Source organism: Lepidochelys kempii, chromosome 5 (assembly GCF_965140265.1).
Source record: "Lepidochelys kempii isolate rLepKem1 chromosome 5, rLepKem1.hap2, whole genome shotgun sequence".
NCBI lineage: Eukaryota > Metazoa > Chordata > Testudines > Cheloniidae > Lepidochelys > Lepidochelys kempii.
In genome coordinates, this window is record NC_133260.1 from 30,480,138 (window position 1) to 30,495,787 (window position 15,650).

The 15,650-nt window shown below is 42.4% G+C and overlaps 1 protein-coding gene across 3 annotated transcripts in view; it reads left to right on the forward strand.

Moving 5' to 3' along the window:
- Positions 1-15,650, forward strand: part of NIM1K (NIM1 serine/threonine protein kinase) — an 89,366-nt gene that overhangs the window by 25,910 nt on the left and 47,806 nt on the right. The window contains exon 1 of one of the 3 annotated variants that reach the window (XM_073343877.1): positions 12,617-12,690. The exons of the other annotated variants lie outside the window; for them this stretch is intronic. The gene's annotated coding sequence lies outside the window, so the exon portion shown is untranslated. Of the gene's footprint in view, positions 1-12,616; positions 12,691-15,650 lie in introns of those variants that run through there. 3 annotated transcript variants of the gene reach the window in all.

Sequence of the window (15,650 nt, forward strand, 5' to 3'; positions counted from 1 at the left end):
AGACAGACGCAGAAGGAATCCCAGCGGATGCCATCTTTCCATGATTGGTGGCTTTCCTTGGCCGTCATGCACGCCTATGTATAAATCTGGGTATCTAGACAGTAAATTATATATGAATTATATTCATGAATTATGTATCATAAGTTTTTTAAATTAAAATTTAGGATTGAAATAATGCATATTTTAAATACCTAAAAACCAGAACTGTATACAGGTATGTTTAAAAAAAAAAAAACCTGACCAAGAACTCTCTGTCACGGCCTTTCTACTGACTCACCAAAGGACTAAAGATGTCATATGAATCAGTTAATGCTGAAATAAAGGGAGCATGCACTTTTATTGTGTACTGTATTTACACTGGAAAGAGCTTTCTTTCAGCTTGCTGTTGTCATTTAGGACATCTTATAGATGATCAATTGTTTATTGTCAAACAAGTGTAATTGACTGGAAAACTACATGAGAAAGCAAATGATCAGATAGTCTGTACTAGTTTGGGAACCCATATAAAGGCAAAACTAGGGCTGGGCAAATGGTTCAGCACAGAGATGAAGTTGTTGCAGGCTGGAGTTCAGCAGATTATAACCTGTCATAGGTCTGTGTTGTGATATGATGTCAATTGTGTCATTACATCATCTCACTGGAACAGCATCCCACAAGAGCCTACACTCTCAGAACTGAGCCCTAAAGCATGAAGAGAGGAAGTCCCTTCCCCAGGCTGCATGCTTGCTCGACCCTAGAGCTGAGATTTAATGGGTAGGCATTATGACTTCATGATAGTTAGTCTGCACTGCATTATTGCAAAGGGTATTGTACACTTAAACCAGTTTTCAGTCAGGATTTCCTGAATGCTAAACCTGGCTTGGATACTGATTCTCTGCAGTCGTGGGCAACTCTGTTAATCTCACTACCTCATTTTCCCTATCTGTAAAATGGAGATAACTAACATCTGCTTGTAGTGCCAATCTGAGGATTAATCAGTGTGTTTTAAAGTATTTCAGTACCTAAGTGCTAAGTGGTATGAGGCGGCACAAAAGCATGCTTACATGTTATCTGATTCTCATAACAAACACATCCTTCCAAATAACTGGATTATCTGGTGGGCCCATTTAAGAGAGGCTGTGGGAGGGGAAGCCCTCTCTTTATTTTTTATTAGGCATTATTTTCATTATTCTATCTTGCTTGAAATGGTATTTCAAAAATGCCCAACATTTAATATACTTTTTTTTTTATTTCAAAGAGACCTTTGCTGAAACTCTTAAGGCTGGGATTCCTAAAGAGGGGCTGAGGGGGCGAAGGGCCCATCTCCCACTGAAAGTCAATGCATGTTAGACACCCAGCTCTCTTTGGCCCCATTCAAAGTCCCAGTCTAAATGCTTTGGGACAACCTTAATGGGATTGCAGTTGGTTTCTAAGAAAGCCCAGGATTTACTTTTAAAATAGAGTGAAGCAGCCAACATTAGCAAATGTTGCCAGGCCTCATTGATGTTGAGATATGTGCAAATGAGATTTATATGCCAGTGTTAAAACAAGTTACTCAGGGAAAAGGTAAAGGGATTTCCTTCTCCTAAATAATGAGACTGTGTCTATGAGCCAGGTATCAAACTAGTAACCTTATGCTCACACTCTGAAGATTAAGCAGCCAAGATCTACATGATAGTCACAGGAAGGGTCTAAAGTTTTTTATATATATTTGCAAATGGTTCACTGAAGCCATTATTATAACCTAGTTATTTTTCTGGAGGTAAATATGTTCAAACAATTTTTGTCTGGATGAAAGCATGTATTTTGTTTTGCTGGAAAGATATCTGAAAACACAAAAGCTGACTATGTTGGAAGGAAGAGAGAGCATCAAGTGAGGAGAAAGTTAATATGCAAACTCACATAAAACCCCTAAAAAACAGTAACCATCTCTACAATCACTGCTGTGCACCTTGTTAGCATGAAACCCTTTTTCAGTGCATTCCCTTCAAGTGAATCTGATCAATATGCATGTACAGAAATTGCATCTTATCTTCTTTTCTAAGAAACAAGACAATATAAGCTTTGGGATCAGATTTTTTTTCTGGTTTCACCTGAAACATATACCCTAGTTTTCTAACTCTAGGGTTGATTCATCAGTGTGTTATTCCGGTTTTACATTGGTGTAACTAAATTTAGTACAGTCAGGATACACAGAAGTCAAACTTGAGTAATGCAAGAGTGAAGCAGATACTATGCTTCTACCATACTTACTTAACAATAGGTCAAAATAGAAAAGTGCAGAAAGAGAACTGTTTAATTCCTGGCATATCTCCATCAACTAGAATACAAGGGATTGGATTGAGAATGGATCCAATGTCCACTAAATTCAAGGAGACTCTTCTCATTGACTGCAATGAATATTGGATTTGACCCTAAGTGTGTATGTAGTGACTCCATAAAGCAAGAAACTAGCACAATGTGGAAGCAGGCATTTTTTTTTTGTTTGTTTGTTTTTGTGAAGCCTACAATCCATAGAAACTTCCAGTTCTGTTAAGTATTTAGACAAATTCTTCTGAGTTATCCATAAAAAGTGTGATCCACTGCTCCAGATTTGACACTGAAACAAACCTCCACAATAATGGTTTCACATTTCTCTGGTTTTCTTTTTTAATTCTCCCTCTCACTTTTTAACCTGTAATCACTCATGTATGTTCTCACTGAGAAACAGAATTCCCATGTTCTGTGCTATTAACATCAAAACCTTGCCTAAATAGGAAACAGAAATTTAAACTTATGCTAAACCAGACTGTCTTTCCTTTAATCCTGTTGCATGGAAAACAATAGGACTCAGCAAAAGACAGCACAACAAAAATGTTTCTTAACTTTTGATTAAAACACAGTTGCCAGAGTAACTGTTGTTCTTTGATTGGGTTGTTTGTATGGACCTACACTCTTGGGACAGATGCAGCTAGGCGTAAAAACTCAGAATCATTTAGAAAGTAGTGCCCCTTCATCCCTTGTGTAGGTTTCCAAGCATATGAAAAGGGGGAATGGGGAGTTGTCCTAACTGCCTTCCAGTTTCTTTCATTAATTCAGGCCTTCATAACCCAAAGCTCCAAAGAAATGGAAAAAGTGGATCGCTACAGGTCATAATCTTGAGAGCACGACAGTTGCTATCTGTTTCACAGAGTTTTATGGCCAGAAAGGGACCGTAAGATCGTCTAGTCTGACCTCCTGTATATCACAGACCATTAATTTAACCCAATTACCCCGGTATTGAGCCCAATAACTTGTGTTAGGTTATAAAGCATTTCAATGCTCAGGAGCCTAAACTGACAGATTCAGGAGAGACCAAGGTGCCACGAGTGCCCAAGGCCCTGCAGGTGAGGTAAACCTAGATGATTCCAGCAGGTGATCCATGCCCCCTGCTGCAGAGAAAGATGAAACCCTCCCCCCAACAAGATCCCTGCCAAACTGACCTGGGTAAAAATTCCTTCCCAATGACAAATCTGGTGATCAATTTGATCCTGAGCATGTGAACAAGACCCACCAGCCAAGTATCTAAGGCCTGGTCAAAACTAGTAATTTACTTTGGCATAGCTACGTCTCTTAGGGGTGTGAAAAATCTACACCCCTGAGAGAGACAGCTATACCAACCTAACCCCCAGTGTAGACCAGCGCTGGGTCAACAGGAGGATTCTGGGTCAACCTAGCTACCATCTCTCAAGGAGGTAGATTACCTACACCGATGGGAGAGCCCTGCTGTTGGCATAGGTAGTTGGCAAAGGCTGTGCCTTTGCAGCATTTTAAGTGTAGACAAGCCCTAAGAAAAAGGATTCTCTGTGCCAACTCAGAGCACTGGTCAGACCCAGCAGACCCAGGGAATTACAGACCAGCCAGCTGAATGTCTGTACCCGAAAAGATAATGGAGCAAATAATTAAGCAATCAATTTGCAAACACCTAGAAGATAACAAGGTGATAAGTAACAGCATGGTTTTATCAAAAACAAATCATGTCAAACCAACCTGATAGCTTTCTTTGGCAGGTTAACAAGTCTTGTGGTTGGGGAGACACGGTAGACGTGATATATCTTGATTATAATAAAACTTTTGATACTGTCCCGCATGACTTTCTCATAAATAAACTAGGGAAATGCAACCTACATGGAGCTATTATAAGGTGGCTGCAAAACTGGTTGGAAAACCGTTCCCAGAGAGTAGTTATCAGTGGTTCAGAGTCATGCTGGAAGGGCATACATAACAAGTGGGGTCCCACAGGGATCAGTTCTGGGTCCAGTTCTGTTCAATATCTTAATCAATGACTTAGATAATGGCATATAGAGTAAACTTATAAAGTTTGCGGATGATACTAAGGTGGGAGGCGTTGCAAGTGCTTTGGAGGATAGGATTAAAATTCAAAATGATCTGGACAAACTGGAGAAATGGTCTGAAGTAAATAGGATGAAATTCAATAAGGACAAATGCAAAGTACTTCATTTAGGAAGGAACAATCAGTTGCACACATACAAAATGGGAAATGACTGCCTAGGAAAGAGTGCTGCAGAAAGGTATCTGAGGGTCATAGTGGATCACAAACTAAATATGAGTCAACAGTGGTCTAGAAAATTAGTCCTCCCACAAGTGCAGGGGACTGGACTAGATGACCTCCCGAGGTCCCTTCCAGTTCTGTGATTCTGTGACCCAGAATTTGCGAACCGCTGCCATAGACCTTCAAATCAAGTTCAAGGTCTCAGTCCTTATCTTGAAAGTACTCAGTGGCTTGGGCCTAGGATATCTATTAACTTGGGTTTGAATAGAGACTGGGAGTGGCTGAGTCTTTATACATATTGAATCTATTTCCCCATGTTCAGTATTCTCACACCTTCTTGTCAACTGTCTAAATGGGCCATCTTGATTATCATGACAAAAGTTTTTTTCTCCTGCTGATAATAGCTCATCTTAACTAATTAGCCTCTTACTCCACCTTTTCATGTTCTCTGTATGTATATATATAATCTTCTTACTATATGTTCCATTCTATGCACCCGATGAAATGAGCTGTAGCCCTTGAAAACTTATGCTCAAATAAATGTGTTAGTCTCTAAGGTCCCACAAGTCCTCCTGTTCTTTTTATGGTCAACAACTTCACTTCTCTGGAACAATAGAACTTTTTCTACAGTAAGAGTAAAGTAAAGTCTCTCTATCCATGCATCAGAGGGTGGAAAACTTACCAGCAGCCAAATGGGCCCTGATAGTTCAAAACAGTTTTGACTCTTTCAAATGTAATAGCTAATCTATTGGTAGTGATGGAAGATGGGCTGGGGTATACACCCTTTTGATCTGTCTGGATGGAAAATTCTTCCAATTCATCTAGTAGGTTCATCTCCCCAAAAGTTTCTGCTGTCTAATAAAAAGAAAAGGAGTACTTGTGGCACCTTAGAGACTAACCAATTTATTAGAGCATAAGCTTTCGTGAGCTACAGCTCACTTCATCAGATGCATATCGTGGAAACTGCAGCAGACTTTATATATACACAGAGAATATGAAACAATACCTCCTCCCACCCCACTGTCCTGCTGGTAATAGCTTATCTAAAGTGATCATCAGGTGGGCCATTTCCAGCACAAATCCAGGTTTTCTCACCCTCCACCCCCCCACACAAATTCACTCTCCTGCTGGTGATAGCCCATCCAAAGTGACAACTCTTTACACAATGTGCATGACAATCAAGTTGGGCTATTTCCTGCACAAATCCAGGTTTTCTCACATCCCCCCCACCCCCATACACACACAAACTCACTCTCCTGCTGGTAATAGCTCATCCAAACTGACCACTCTTCAAGTTTAAATCCAAGTTAAACCAGAACATCTGGGGTGGGGGGTAGGAAAAAACAAGAGGAAACAGGCTACCTTGCATAATGACTTAGCCACTCCCAGTCTCTATTTAAGCCTAAATTAATAGTATCCAATTTGCAAATGAATTCCAATTCAGCAGTTTCTCGCTGGAGTCTGGATTTGAAGTTTTTTTGTTTTAAGATAGCGACCTTCATGTCTGTGATTGCGTGACCAGAGAGATTGAAGTGTTCTCCAACTGGTTTATGAATGTTATAATTCTTGACATCTGATTTGTGTCCCTTTATTCTTTTACGTAGAGACTGTCCAGTTTGACCAATGTACATGGCAGAGGGGCATTGCTGGCACATGATGGCATATATCACATTGGTGGATGTGCAGGTGAACGAGCCTCTGATAGTGTGGCTGATGTTGTCTGGCTATGTAGACTCCCTCCTCAGGCCCTACGCTACCAGCACTCCCAGCTACCTTCGAGACACCACTGACTTCCTGAGGAAACTTCAATCCATCGGTGATCTTCCTGATAACACCATCCTGACCACTATGGATGTAGAAGCCCTCTACACCAACATTCCACACAAAGATGGACTACAAGCCATCAAGAACACTATCCCCGATAATGTCACGGCTAACCTGGTGGCTGAACTTTGTGACTTTGTCCTTACCCATAACTATTTCACATTTGGGGACAATGTATACCTTCAGATCAGCGGCACTGCTATGGGTACCCGCATGGCCCCACAGTATGCCAACATTTTTATGGCTGATTTAGAACAACGCTTCCTCAGCTCTCGTCCCCTAAAGCCCCTACTCTACTCGCGCTATATTGATGACATCTTCATCATCTGGACCCATGGAAAAGAAGCCCTTGAGGAATTCCACCATGATTTCAACAATTTCCATCCCACCACCAACCTCAGCCTGGTCCAGTCCACACAAGAGATCCACTTCCTGGACACTACAGTGCTAATCAACAATGGTCACATAAACACCACCCTATACCGGAAACCTACTGACCGCTATTCCTACCTGCATGCCTCCAGCTTTCACCCTGACCACACCACACGATCCATCGTCTACAGCCAAGCTCTGCGATACAACCGCATTTGCTCCAACCCCTCAGACAGAGACAAACACCTACAAGATCTCTGTCAAGCTTTCTTACAACTACAATACCCACCTGCAGAAGTAAAGAAACAGATTGATAGAGCCAGAAGAGTTCCCAGAAGTTACCTACTACAGGACAGGCCTAACAAAGAAAATAACAGAACGCCACTAGCCGTCACCTTCAGCCCCCAACTAAAACCCCTCCAACGCATTATTAAGGATCTACAACCTATCCTAAAGGATGACCCAACACTCTCACAAATCTTGGGAGACAGGCCAGTCCTTGCCTACAGACAGCCCCGCAACCTGAAGCAAATACTCACCAACAACCACATACCACACAACAGAACCACTAACCCAGGAACTTATCCTTGCAACAAAGCCCGTTGCCAATTGTGCCCACATATCTATTCAGGGGACACCATCACAGGGCCTAATAACATCAGCCACACTATCAGAGGCTCGTTCACCTGCACATCCACCAATGTGATATATGCCATCATGTGCCAGCAATGCCCCTCTGCCATGTACATTGGTCAAACTGGACAGTCTCTACGTAAAAGAATAAAGGGACACAAATCAGATGTCAAGAATTATAACATTCATAAACCAGTCGGAGAACACTTCAATCTCTCTGGTCACGCAATCACAGACATGAAGGTCGCTATCTTAAAACAAAAAAACTTCAAATCCAGACTCCAGTGAGAAACTGCTGAATTGGAATTCATTTGCAAATTGGATACTATTAATTTAGGCTTAAATAGAGACTGGGAGTGGCTAAGTCATTATGCAAGGTAGCCTGTTTCCTCTTGTTTTTTCCTACCCCCCACCCCAGATGTTCTGGTTTAACTTGGATTTAAACTTGAAGAGTGGTCAGTTTGGATGAGCTATTACCAGCAGGAGAGTGAATTTGTGTGGGGGGGTGGAGGGTGAGAAAACCTGGATTTGTGCTGGAAATGGCCCACCTGATGATCACTTTAGATAAGCTATTACCAGCAGGACAGTGGGGTGGGAGGAGGTATTGTTTCATATTCTCTGTGTATATATAAAGTCTGCTGCAGTTTCCACGATATGCATCTGATGAAGTGAGCTGTAGCTCACGAAAGCTTATGCTCTAATAAATTGGTTAGTCTCTAAGGTGCAACAAGAACTCCTTTTCTTTTTGCGAATACAGACTAACACGGCTGTTACTCTGAAACCTGCTTTCTAATAGGATCTTGTGGACTTCATCAGAACACACTTAGACTTGTTCTTTGGGGAATCCAGTGTGAAAGTAGAATGAATTATATTGAAATTATAATTCATTAAAGAAATGCTGCTTGAAGGGTTTGTTGAAATATAGTTGTCAGGAAGAGAAACATTAAGGAGTGTGAGACAATGGGTCCTCAAACTAATTAACTTAGAGCTCCTACTGAGCTAGGAGATTGGTAAACGTTAGTATGCAAATAAGATATGTATGTATATTTGTCAGTTTCTGCTTCCTTTTGTCTCTTATGTTAAATTGGCTTTGGCTTATTTGTATAAATAAGTTAGCTTGAGCCTCAGAGAGGGGCTCACATATCTGGGTGCATTGGCAAAGTGCTTTGCTAATAAACAGAATGGTCTGACAAATTATGTGAGTCCTGAATCTGACTTTGACACCAGCAACTGAATCAAGGATCCTTATTTAGATGTATAAATGCCGCTCCACTAATGCAGGCAGGTATATTAATCTTCTTTTCCTTCATTTCCAGTCCTAAAACATTGTCTGTCATGACAATGTACTGGTAAAACACCCATATAAAGTACACTGAATTTTTTTAGTGTGAAAGGTGCTTTTGTGAAAAGAGTTATTGGATCTTTAATAACCACAGATTTTTAAAGCCATCTCTCTCATGAAAGTATTCAGTGTTGCTGTAGCTGTGTTGGTCCCAGGATATTGAAGAGACAAGGTGGGTGAGATAATATCTTTTATTGGATCAGCTTCTGTTGGTGAGAGAGAGAGAGAAGCTTTTCAAGCTTACACTAGAGCCCTTCTTCAGGTCTGGGAAATGTACTGAGAGTGCCACAGCTAAAAACAGGTCAAACAGATGGTTTGGCATAAATAGCGTATATTCTAAGGCAGTGGTTCTCAAAACCGGTCCACCGCTTGTGCAGGGAAAGCCCCTGGCGGGCCAGACCGGTTTGTTTACCTGCCGCGTCCGCAGGTTCAGCTGATCGCGGCTCCCACTGGCCGTGGTTCGCCGCTCCAGACCAATGGGGGCTGCGGGAAGCGGCGCGGGCCAAGGGACGTGCTGGCTGCCTTTCCCGCGGCCCCCATTGGCCTGGAGCGGCGAACCGCGTCCAGTGGGAGCCGCGATCGGCCGAACCTGCGGACGCAGCAGGTAAACAAACCAGTCCGGCTCGCCAGGGGCTTTCTCTGATCGAGCGGCGGACCAGCTTTGAGAACCACTGCTCTAAGGGACAAAAGTGTATGTGGGGGGGGGTTGTTAGTGGGTTACAGATTGTTGTAATAAACCATAAATCCAGACCATGATTTTTAGTGTCTAGCAGAGTTCTGAATTTAAGCTCCCAGGCTCATCATTTGTAAGTATTGTGCAGGTTTCCTTTGAGGATGGGGATTGATAGGTCAGATATAAGAGTGTTCCCTTTGTGAAAATTGTTCACCTGCAGGTGATACGGTGTTTTTGTCTTTTATCATTTTCCTGCATAGTGATTGTCTGGTTTCACCCACATAGTTTTTATTAAGGCATTTAGTGCACTGGGTGAGATACACCACGTATTGTGATAGGCATGTATAAGGCCCATGGATCTCAAAAGGGGTGTTGTGGGGCGTGTTGATCATTTTAGCAGTGGAGCTATGTCTGCAGGCTTTGCATCTGTTTTTCTGGCAGGGTCTGGTGCTACTTTTGAGTTGGTGTGTCCTGGTCTCTGGGGAGCTTCCTTCTGATGATGAGCTTGGAGTGGTAGGAAGGTTGTTTGGCCAGAAGAGAGGGTTCAGGAAAGATTTCTTTCAGGATGGGATTCCCATTGAATATGGGTTGTAGTTGTTTGATGATATCCTGTATGGGCCCCAGTGTGGGGTGATACGTGACAAACCCCACCTCTGACTGCGGGCCCCTAGTTATTTCTGTACTGAGGCAGGTTCTCTTGGGGTATTTGTGTGTCCTTTTCCATGATGCAATCTACTTCTCTGTGGAGTGTCCTTGTTGGTGTATGTTAAGGTATATATCTTGGACTTTCTTTTTGGAGTATATTCTGTAGTATCTGCGTGTCTGGCTGTAGATTTCTTGGTGTGTTTGGGGTGGTTACTGGATTTGTGAAGGTAGGTGTAGTGATCTGTGGGTTTCTCATATATGGTTGTGTGTAGGGTTCCATTGTTGAAACTGATTGTGGTGTCCAGGAAGTTTATGCTGGTGTGAGAGAGTTCCAAGAAAACTTGTATAGATGGATAGTAGTTGTTGAAGTTGTGATGGAAATCTATGAGGGAGTTTAAGTCATCTGTCCAGAGGATGAAAATATCATTGATGTATCAGGTATATCATTGCTTCTGTGGTGCATATATCCAGAAATTCTTCTTCAAGGTTGCCCAAGAGGAGGTTGGCATATTGAGGAGCCATCGCAGTACCCATGGCTGCTCCCATGGTTTGGACAAAGTGTTTGTTGTTGAATGTAAAATTGTTATGGAAGAGGATGAAATGGATGAGTTTGGCAATGTATTTGGGGTGGTTATCTGAGTGTTGTCCATTATCTGGTAAATATTTGAGGCAGCCAGCAGTGCTGTCATTGTCAGGGATGTTGGTGTATAGGGAGGTGACATCCATGGTGGGAAGGATGGTGTTCTGACGGAGGATGTTAATGTTGTGGATATTGTAAATTTCCACCACAGCTTTAACAGCCACCACCCATCCATTAAACTCTCTCTAGAACAGCGGTTCTCAAACCTTTTTTTCGTGGAAATTTTTCATTTGAAAATTGCTGAGGGTCTCAGCAGACCACTTAATGATCTTTCCAAATGCTGTTTGTACCGTTAGCTAACTATTGTAAAGCATGTTGGATAAAAGCACTATATTCAAAAAACCATAATAATAATTAACTTTTTTTTGTTCTACAAATAATTGTAAAATACAATTCATATTTTAATATCAGTAGTCTTACCTTTCTAATGCGATTGATGTGCCCTCCCTTCCCTGCCACGGCAGGAGCCCCCGAGCTGGGGCTGGGAAGGAGGGGGGTTCTCTCCCCCACCACAGCAGCCACAGAGCTGTCTCTCCCAGCAGCCGCAACCGTGGAGCTGGGGAAAGTCGCCTCTTTCTCTGGCCGCTGCAGCCCTGCATGTCCCAAATTCCCCCCACTCCCTCTTCTCACCCCACTTCCCCCTCCCACCTACCCCCTATTCCCCCCAAGGCCACCACCTCACTTTACATGTGCATCTTCTCCAGGGTCATGTGTGGCTCCACTAATTAGGTGGGTGGCCCTTCATTCTTTTGAGTGCGGCCGCCCAGGTGTGCACCTTAGAGGGAACTATCCGCGACCACCTGAATGGAGCTTGCAGACCACAGTCTGAGAACCTCTGTCCTAGAACACAGCATTTCCCTCTTTCTTTCCTCCCATGAATGGAGAGATTTTAATGGGCTGCTTCACTTTGAATGTTCCCTTGAAATATGTGTTAACTACTTACGCTAAACAATCTGTTCTGCTTTGTATTTATCTGAGACACTGAGTGCATTTCCCAGACCTGAACAAGCACTCTGCATAAGTTCGAAAGCTTGTCTCTCTCACCAACAGAAGTAATAAAAGGCATTCCTCATCCACCTTGTCTCTCAAATGCTGTCTTGGCATTTCAACCTGATTTCAGTTGCACCATCATAGAGCTTGGTCCAACACCACCAAAGACTCTCATTGACTTCAGTGGGCTTTGGAGTCAGCCCACAGTGCTTTCTAGCACCTAACTGGGATATTGGTTTAATCTGATTCAGGGCCTGTTTACACTACACAATTAAGTTGATCCATGTTAGGTCAACTTACAGCTACCACATGTCCACACTGCCCTCCATAGATGACATGTGGGGCGGCATGTGGGGTCAAATGCCCCCCAGATTTCCGCTCAGCCTGCTGGGGGGCAAGGAGAGGGGCTCTGTCTTTCTCCCGCTGCTCCTAGCCCCCATCCCCACCCCACGGTACGTTTGGCTCCTGTCCTTGGCAGCTGGGCCCTGGCAGCGCATGGAAGGTGCAGGACAGAACTGCTTCTCACACTAGCTGAGGGTGGATGCTCTTGGTCACTGCTCTGTGCAGCACAGTGGCTGCCTGTGAGAAAACTGCTGGGATGCAGGGGCAGCCTGCCCCCTCTGCTCCCCACTTGGGAGGCAGCTGGGCTCCCAGCTGGAGTACCCCACTCACTCCAGAGTGACAGCCCAAGCTGTGAGCCTGGCTCAGGCTTCACAGCATGGAGCCTACCAGCCTTTCTTGTCAATTTCACAGCTGCCTCTAGCTCAGAGCAGCAGTCTAGCTCACACCTGTGAAATTGACAAGAAAGGCTGCATAGGAACCATGCTGTGAAACTGAGCCAGGCACCAGGCTCACAGCTGGGGCTGTCACCCAGTGACTCCAGCTGTCAGCCTGGTGCCCACTGGACAGCTGTGGGCGGGGGAGCTGTGAGCCACATGCTGGGCTCAATTTCACAGTAGGGAGGCTATCAACCTTTCTTGTCTATTTCAGGGCTCCAGCTTTGAGCCAGGTGCAGCAGAGCTGAGCTATGAAATTGACAAGAATGACAGCCAACAGCTGATGTAAGTAATGCAGTGTCTACAAGGACAGGGCTTCACCCTAACTACGCCAACATAAGCCCTACACCTTTTGTGGAGGTGGAGTTATGATGTTGGTGCAGTAGGGCATTTACATGGGCAGGAGCAAGGCTGTAGTGGAGACACTGACATAATTAGGTCCATGTAAGGCAACTAACTCTGTACTGAAGACCAAGCCTCAGAAGGAAGAACACCACCTACTGAATTACAAGCACCACTACTTGGAGCTCCCAGATTATGCTTAGAAGTTCCTCATCTCGTTTGATCTCATTGGCCTTGTGTGACCCTACTTAGCTGTGAAATGTGAAGGGGTTATCCACCCCTATTTTCCAAACTTTTACCTGTTCAGAGATTCAACCGAAAATGCTGATACATGTTTACATATGCAGCCATTGCTGGAAGTACTGAAACGAGCATTGCTTTTACCTCCACCACAATAAGTGGTTTCGTTCTTTGCTTTAATATTTAAAGAAACAGAATTTCCACTATTATGCTATTATTATGCTCTAATAAATTGGTTAGTCTCTAAGGTGCCACAAGTCCTCCTTTTCTTTTTGAGAATTTCCACTAGTATTCTTTATGTTGCTGTGGGCATGTAGCTTTGTGTGAATACATTTTAAACAGCTATACTATTCCTCTATGACCTCAGCTACACCACACCTATGGCTTTCACATGTTGTTCTCCAGTTTCTAATTTAGTAAATTATAAACATTTTTTAGTGTTGTATGTTTCTAGACAGTTGCCACCATGGTAACTTTATATATCTTTTTAATAGTATGATTTTAAAACCCACATGTTAAAAAGTATATAAAAAACTAGCATGTATAATTGCATTGCATATTTTGTCAGATTATTTTCTCAGAAACTAAAGTGAAACTAGAGAGGTTTTCTTTCTTGATTTTTGTTTTCTTTTGTTTTCCCTTACAACTTCTCTCCTTCTAATTCTGCTCCACTCGTGCCTTTCCATGTGTTGGTGGCAGGTTGTTTTGAAGAGGCACAGCATTAAGGAAATCCAGGATGGATTAGTCAGTGAATGAAGTGCCAGAAGCACTGTTAATATCTATGTAAAAATAGCTTTGGTTATTTCAGAACTTCCATCAAGCAGTATTAGCTTGTAGATTCTATTGCACTTAAAAGACTGTACCTCAGTTCTCACAATTTCCTTTGAAGTCTGGATTCTTAGCCACAACTTTTATTCAAGATCCTGGGGAGGAACGGAGTCTGAGTGACTTTTTTTTAAAAGATTTTTACACCGACTTTTGATATTGGGCCTGTGGTACTAGCAGTGGTTCTACAATTATGAAGTATTGCATATAACATCATCAGGTAAGTGCAAATATCAACAAGAATAAAATGTAGGGATCTTGAGTGTTTGTAGAGGAATTGGAGGTGAAGTATGGTAAATTTAAACATACTAGTGTGAATTTCTCTGACCCAGAACTCTAAGTGTATGTCATTCATAGGCTGATCAATAAGAAACTGTAGTCTCCTAAAAATAAAGGAATGATTTTGATCTCACTTGTAACTCCGTAGATTCAGTCAATGGATTTACTCCTAATTTACACTCTTGCAAATGAGATCAGAATCTGGCCCCAAACCTTTGGGAAGAGATTGTATTTTATTTTCAATGTAAAAGTTTAAACAGGTATAATCTGTCCTACCTTCTAGAAGAACATACCTTCTGGCTGTTTTTATTGTTTTCTTTTTTGTGGCAGTTCAAATACTATATTGTACAAATTTAGCAGCTCCAATATCCTTTGGAATAATATACATAATCTATGTTTTTAATTAGAAATTGCTGGTCTCCTACAAATTACCCCATTATTGTCAGATATTCAGGCTAGTGTTGCTCTTTAAGGATGTAAATGTGTAGGAGTCTTCAGTTTATCCAAAAATATTATTGGACCTTTGAGTTTCTAGGCCAGATACTCAGCTGTTGAAAATACCTGTAGCTCATTGAAATCAATAGAGCTGCAGCTATTAATAGTAACTGAGTATCTGGCACTCTGTGTTTTGTTTGCTTAGGTTTTTTGGCTGTTCCTTTTTATTGTTAATCAAAAAATCTCATTCAGATCAAGCAAACTGTTGTGTTGGGCTTTTTAAAGTGTGACATGGGGAAACTGGATGTCTGTAGGGATAGGTACTGGAATATGGAGCATTTAACCTTTAGTTACTACTCTAGTTTATAGGTGTATCTAATTGTATGCCATTCTACCTTATAGTTGTACCTCTGATTGGTACTTTCTGATGATTCATCTTTGGCATCTGACTCTTTGGTGGCCAACAGAGAAAACGTTTTTGACGCTCCTGCCCCTACCCCAGAGCTGCAGAGGAGAAAACACGTGCACACATACCTACGGCGCCCCCTGAAAGATAGCGCCCAGAGTGACTGCTCTGGGTGCCCACCCCAAAACCAGCCCTACCTGTCTAAAGTAAGTTTCAAGGTCTCAGTCCAGCCAGCAGGTTCTACATCACAAAACTCTTGACATTTAATTGGAAGCTTTTGGAAACTGAGCTGGGCTGAAACCTTCCGAAATGGTCCTGCCAGGACAGAGTGGAGGCACAGTGGCAGGGCAGTGTGGGCAAGCTTTCATCGCTGCTGCATGTGCAGAACTTGTTCTGTGAACACATGTAGGTCTCCAGGGCTATCAATTCAGCATCTCTTCAAAAAGAAGTAAAAAATGTCAGATGTGAGGCTTCTGTTGAACTTCTGACAGAGGCATGTTATATATTTCAGTATTTTCCTAACACTGGAAAGTATAAAATTAATGTTTACATCCAATATGATTAAATGACCTCTTGGAGGTCAAACTGTGTGTGAAATTATGTATTTATCAATGAGAAGGTGCAGTGTTTGATCTCCCTGCTTGGACATTATTAGAAATTAAATGGGGAGGTTAATCTAATTCTTTGATAAACGGAATTTATATTATTATATCATAAA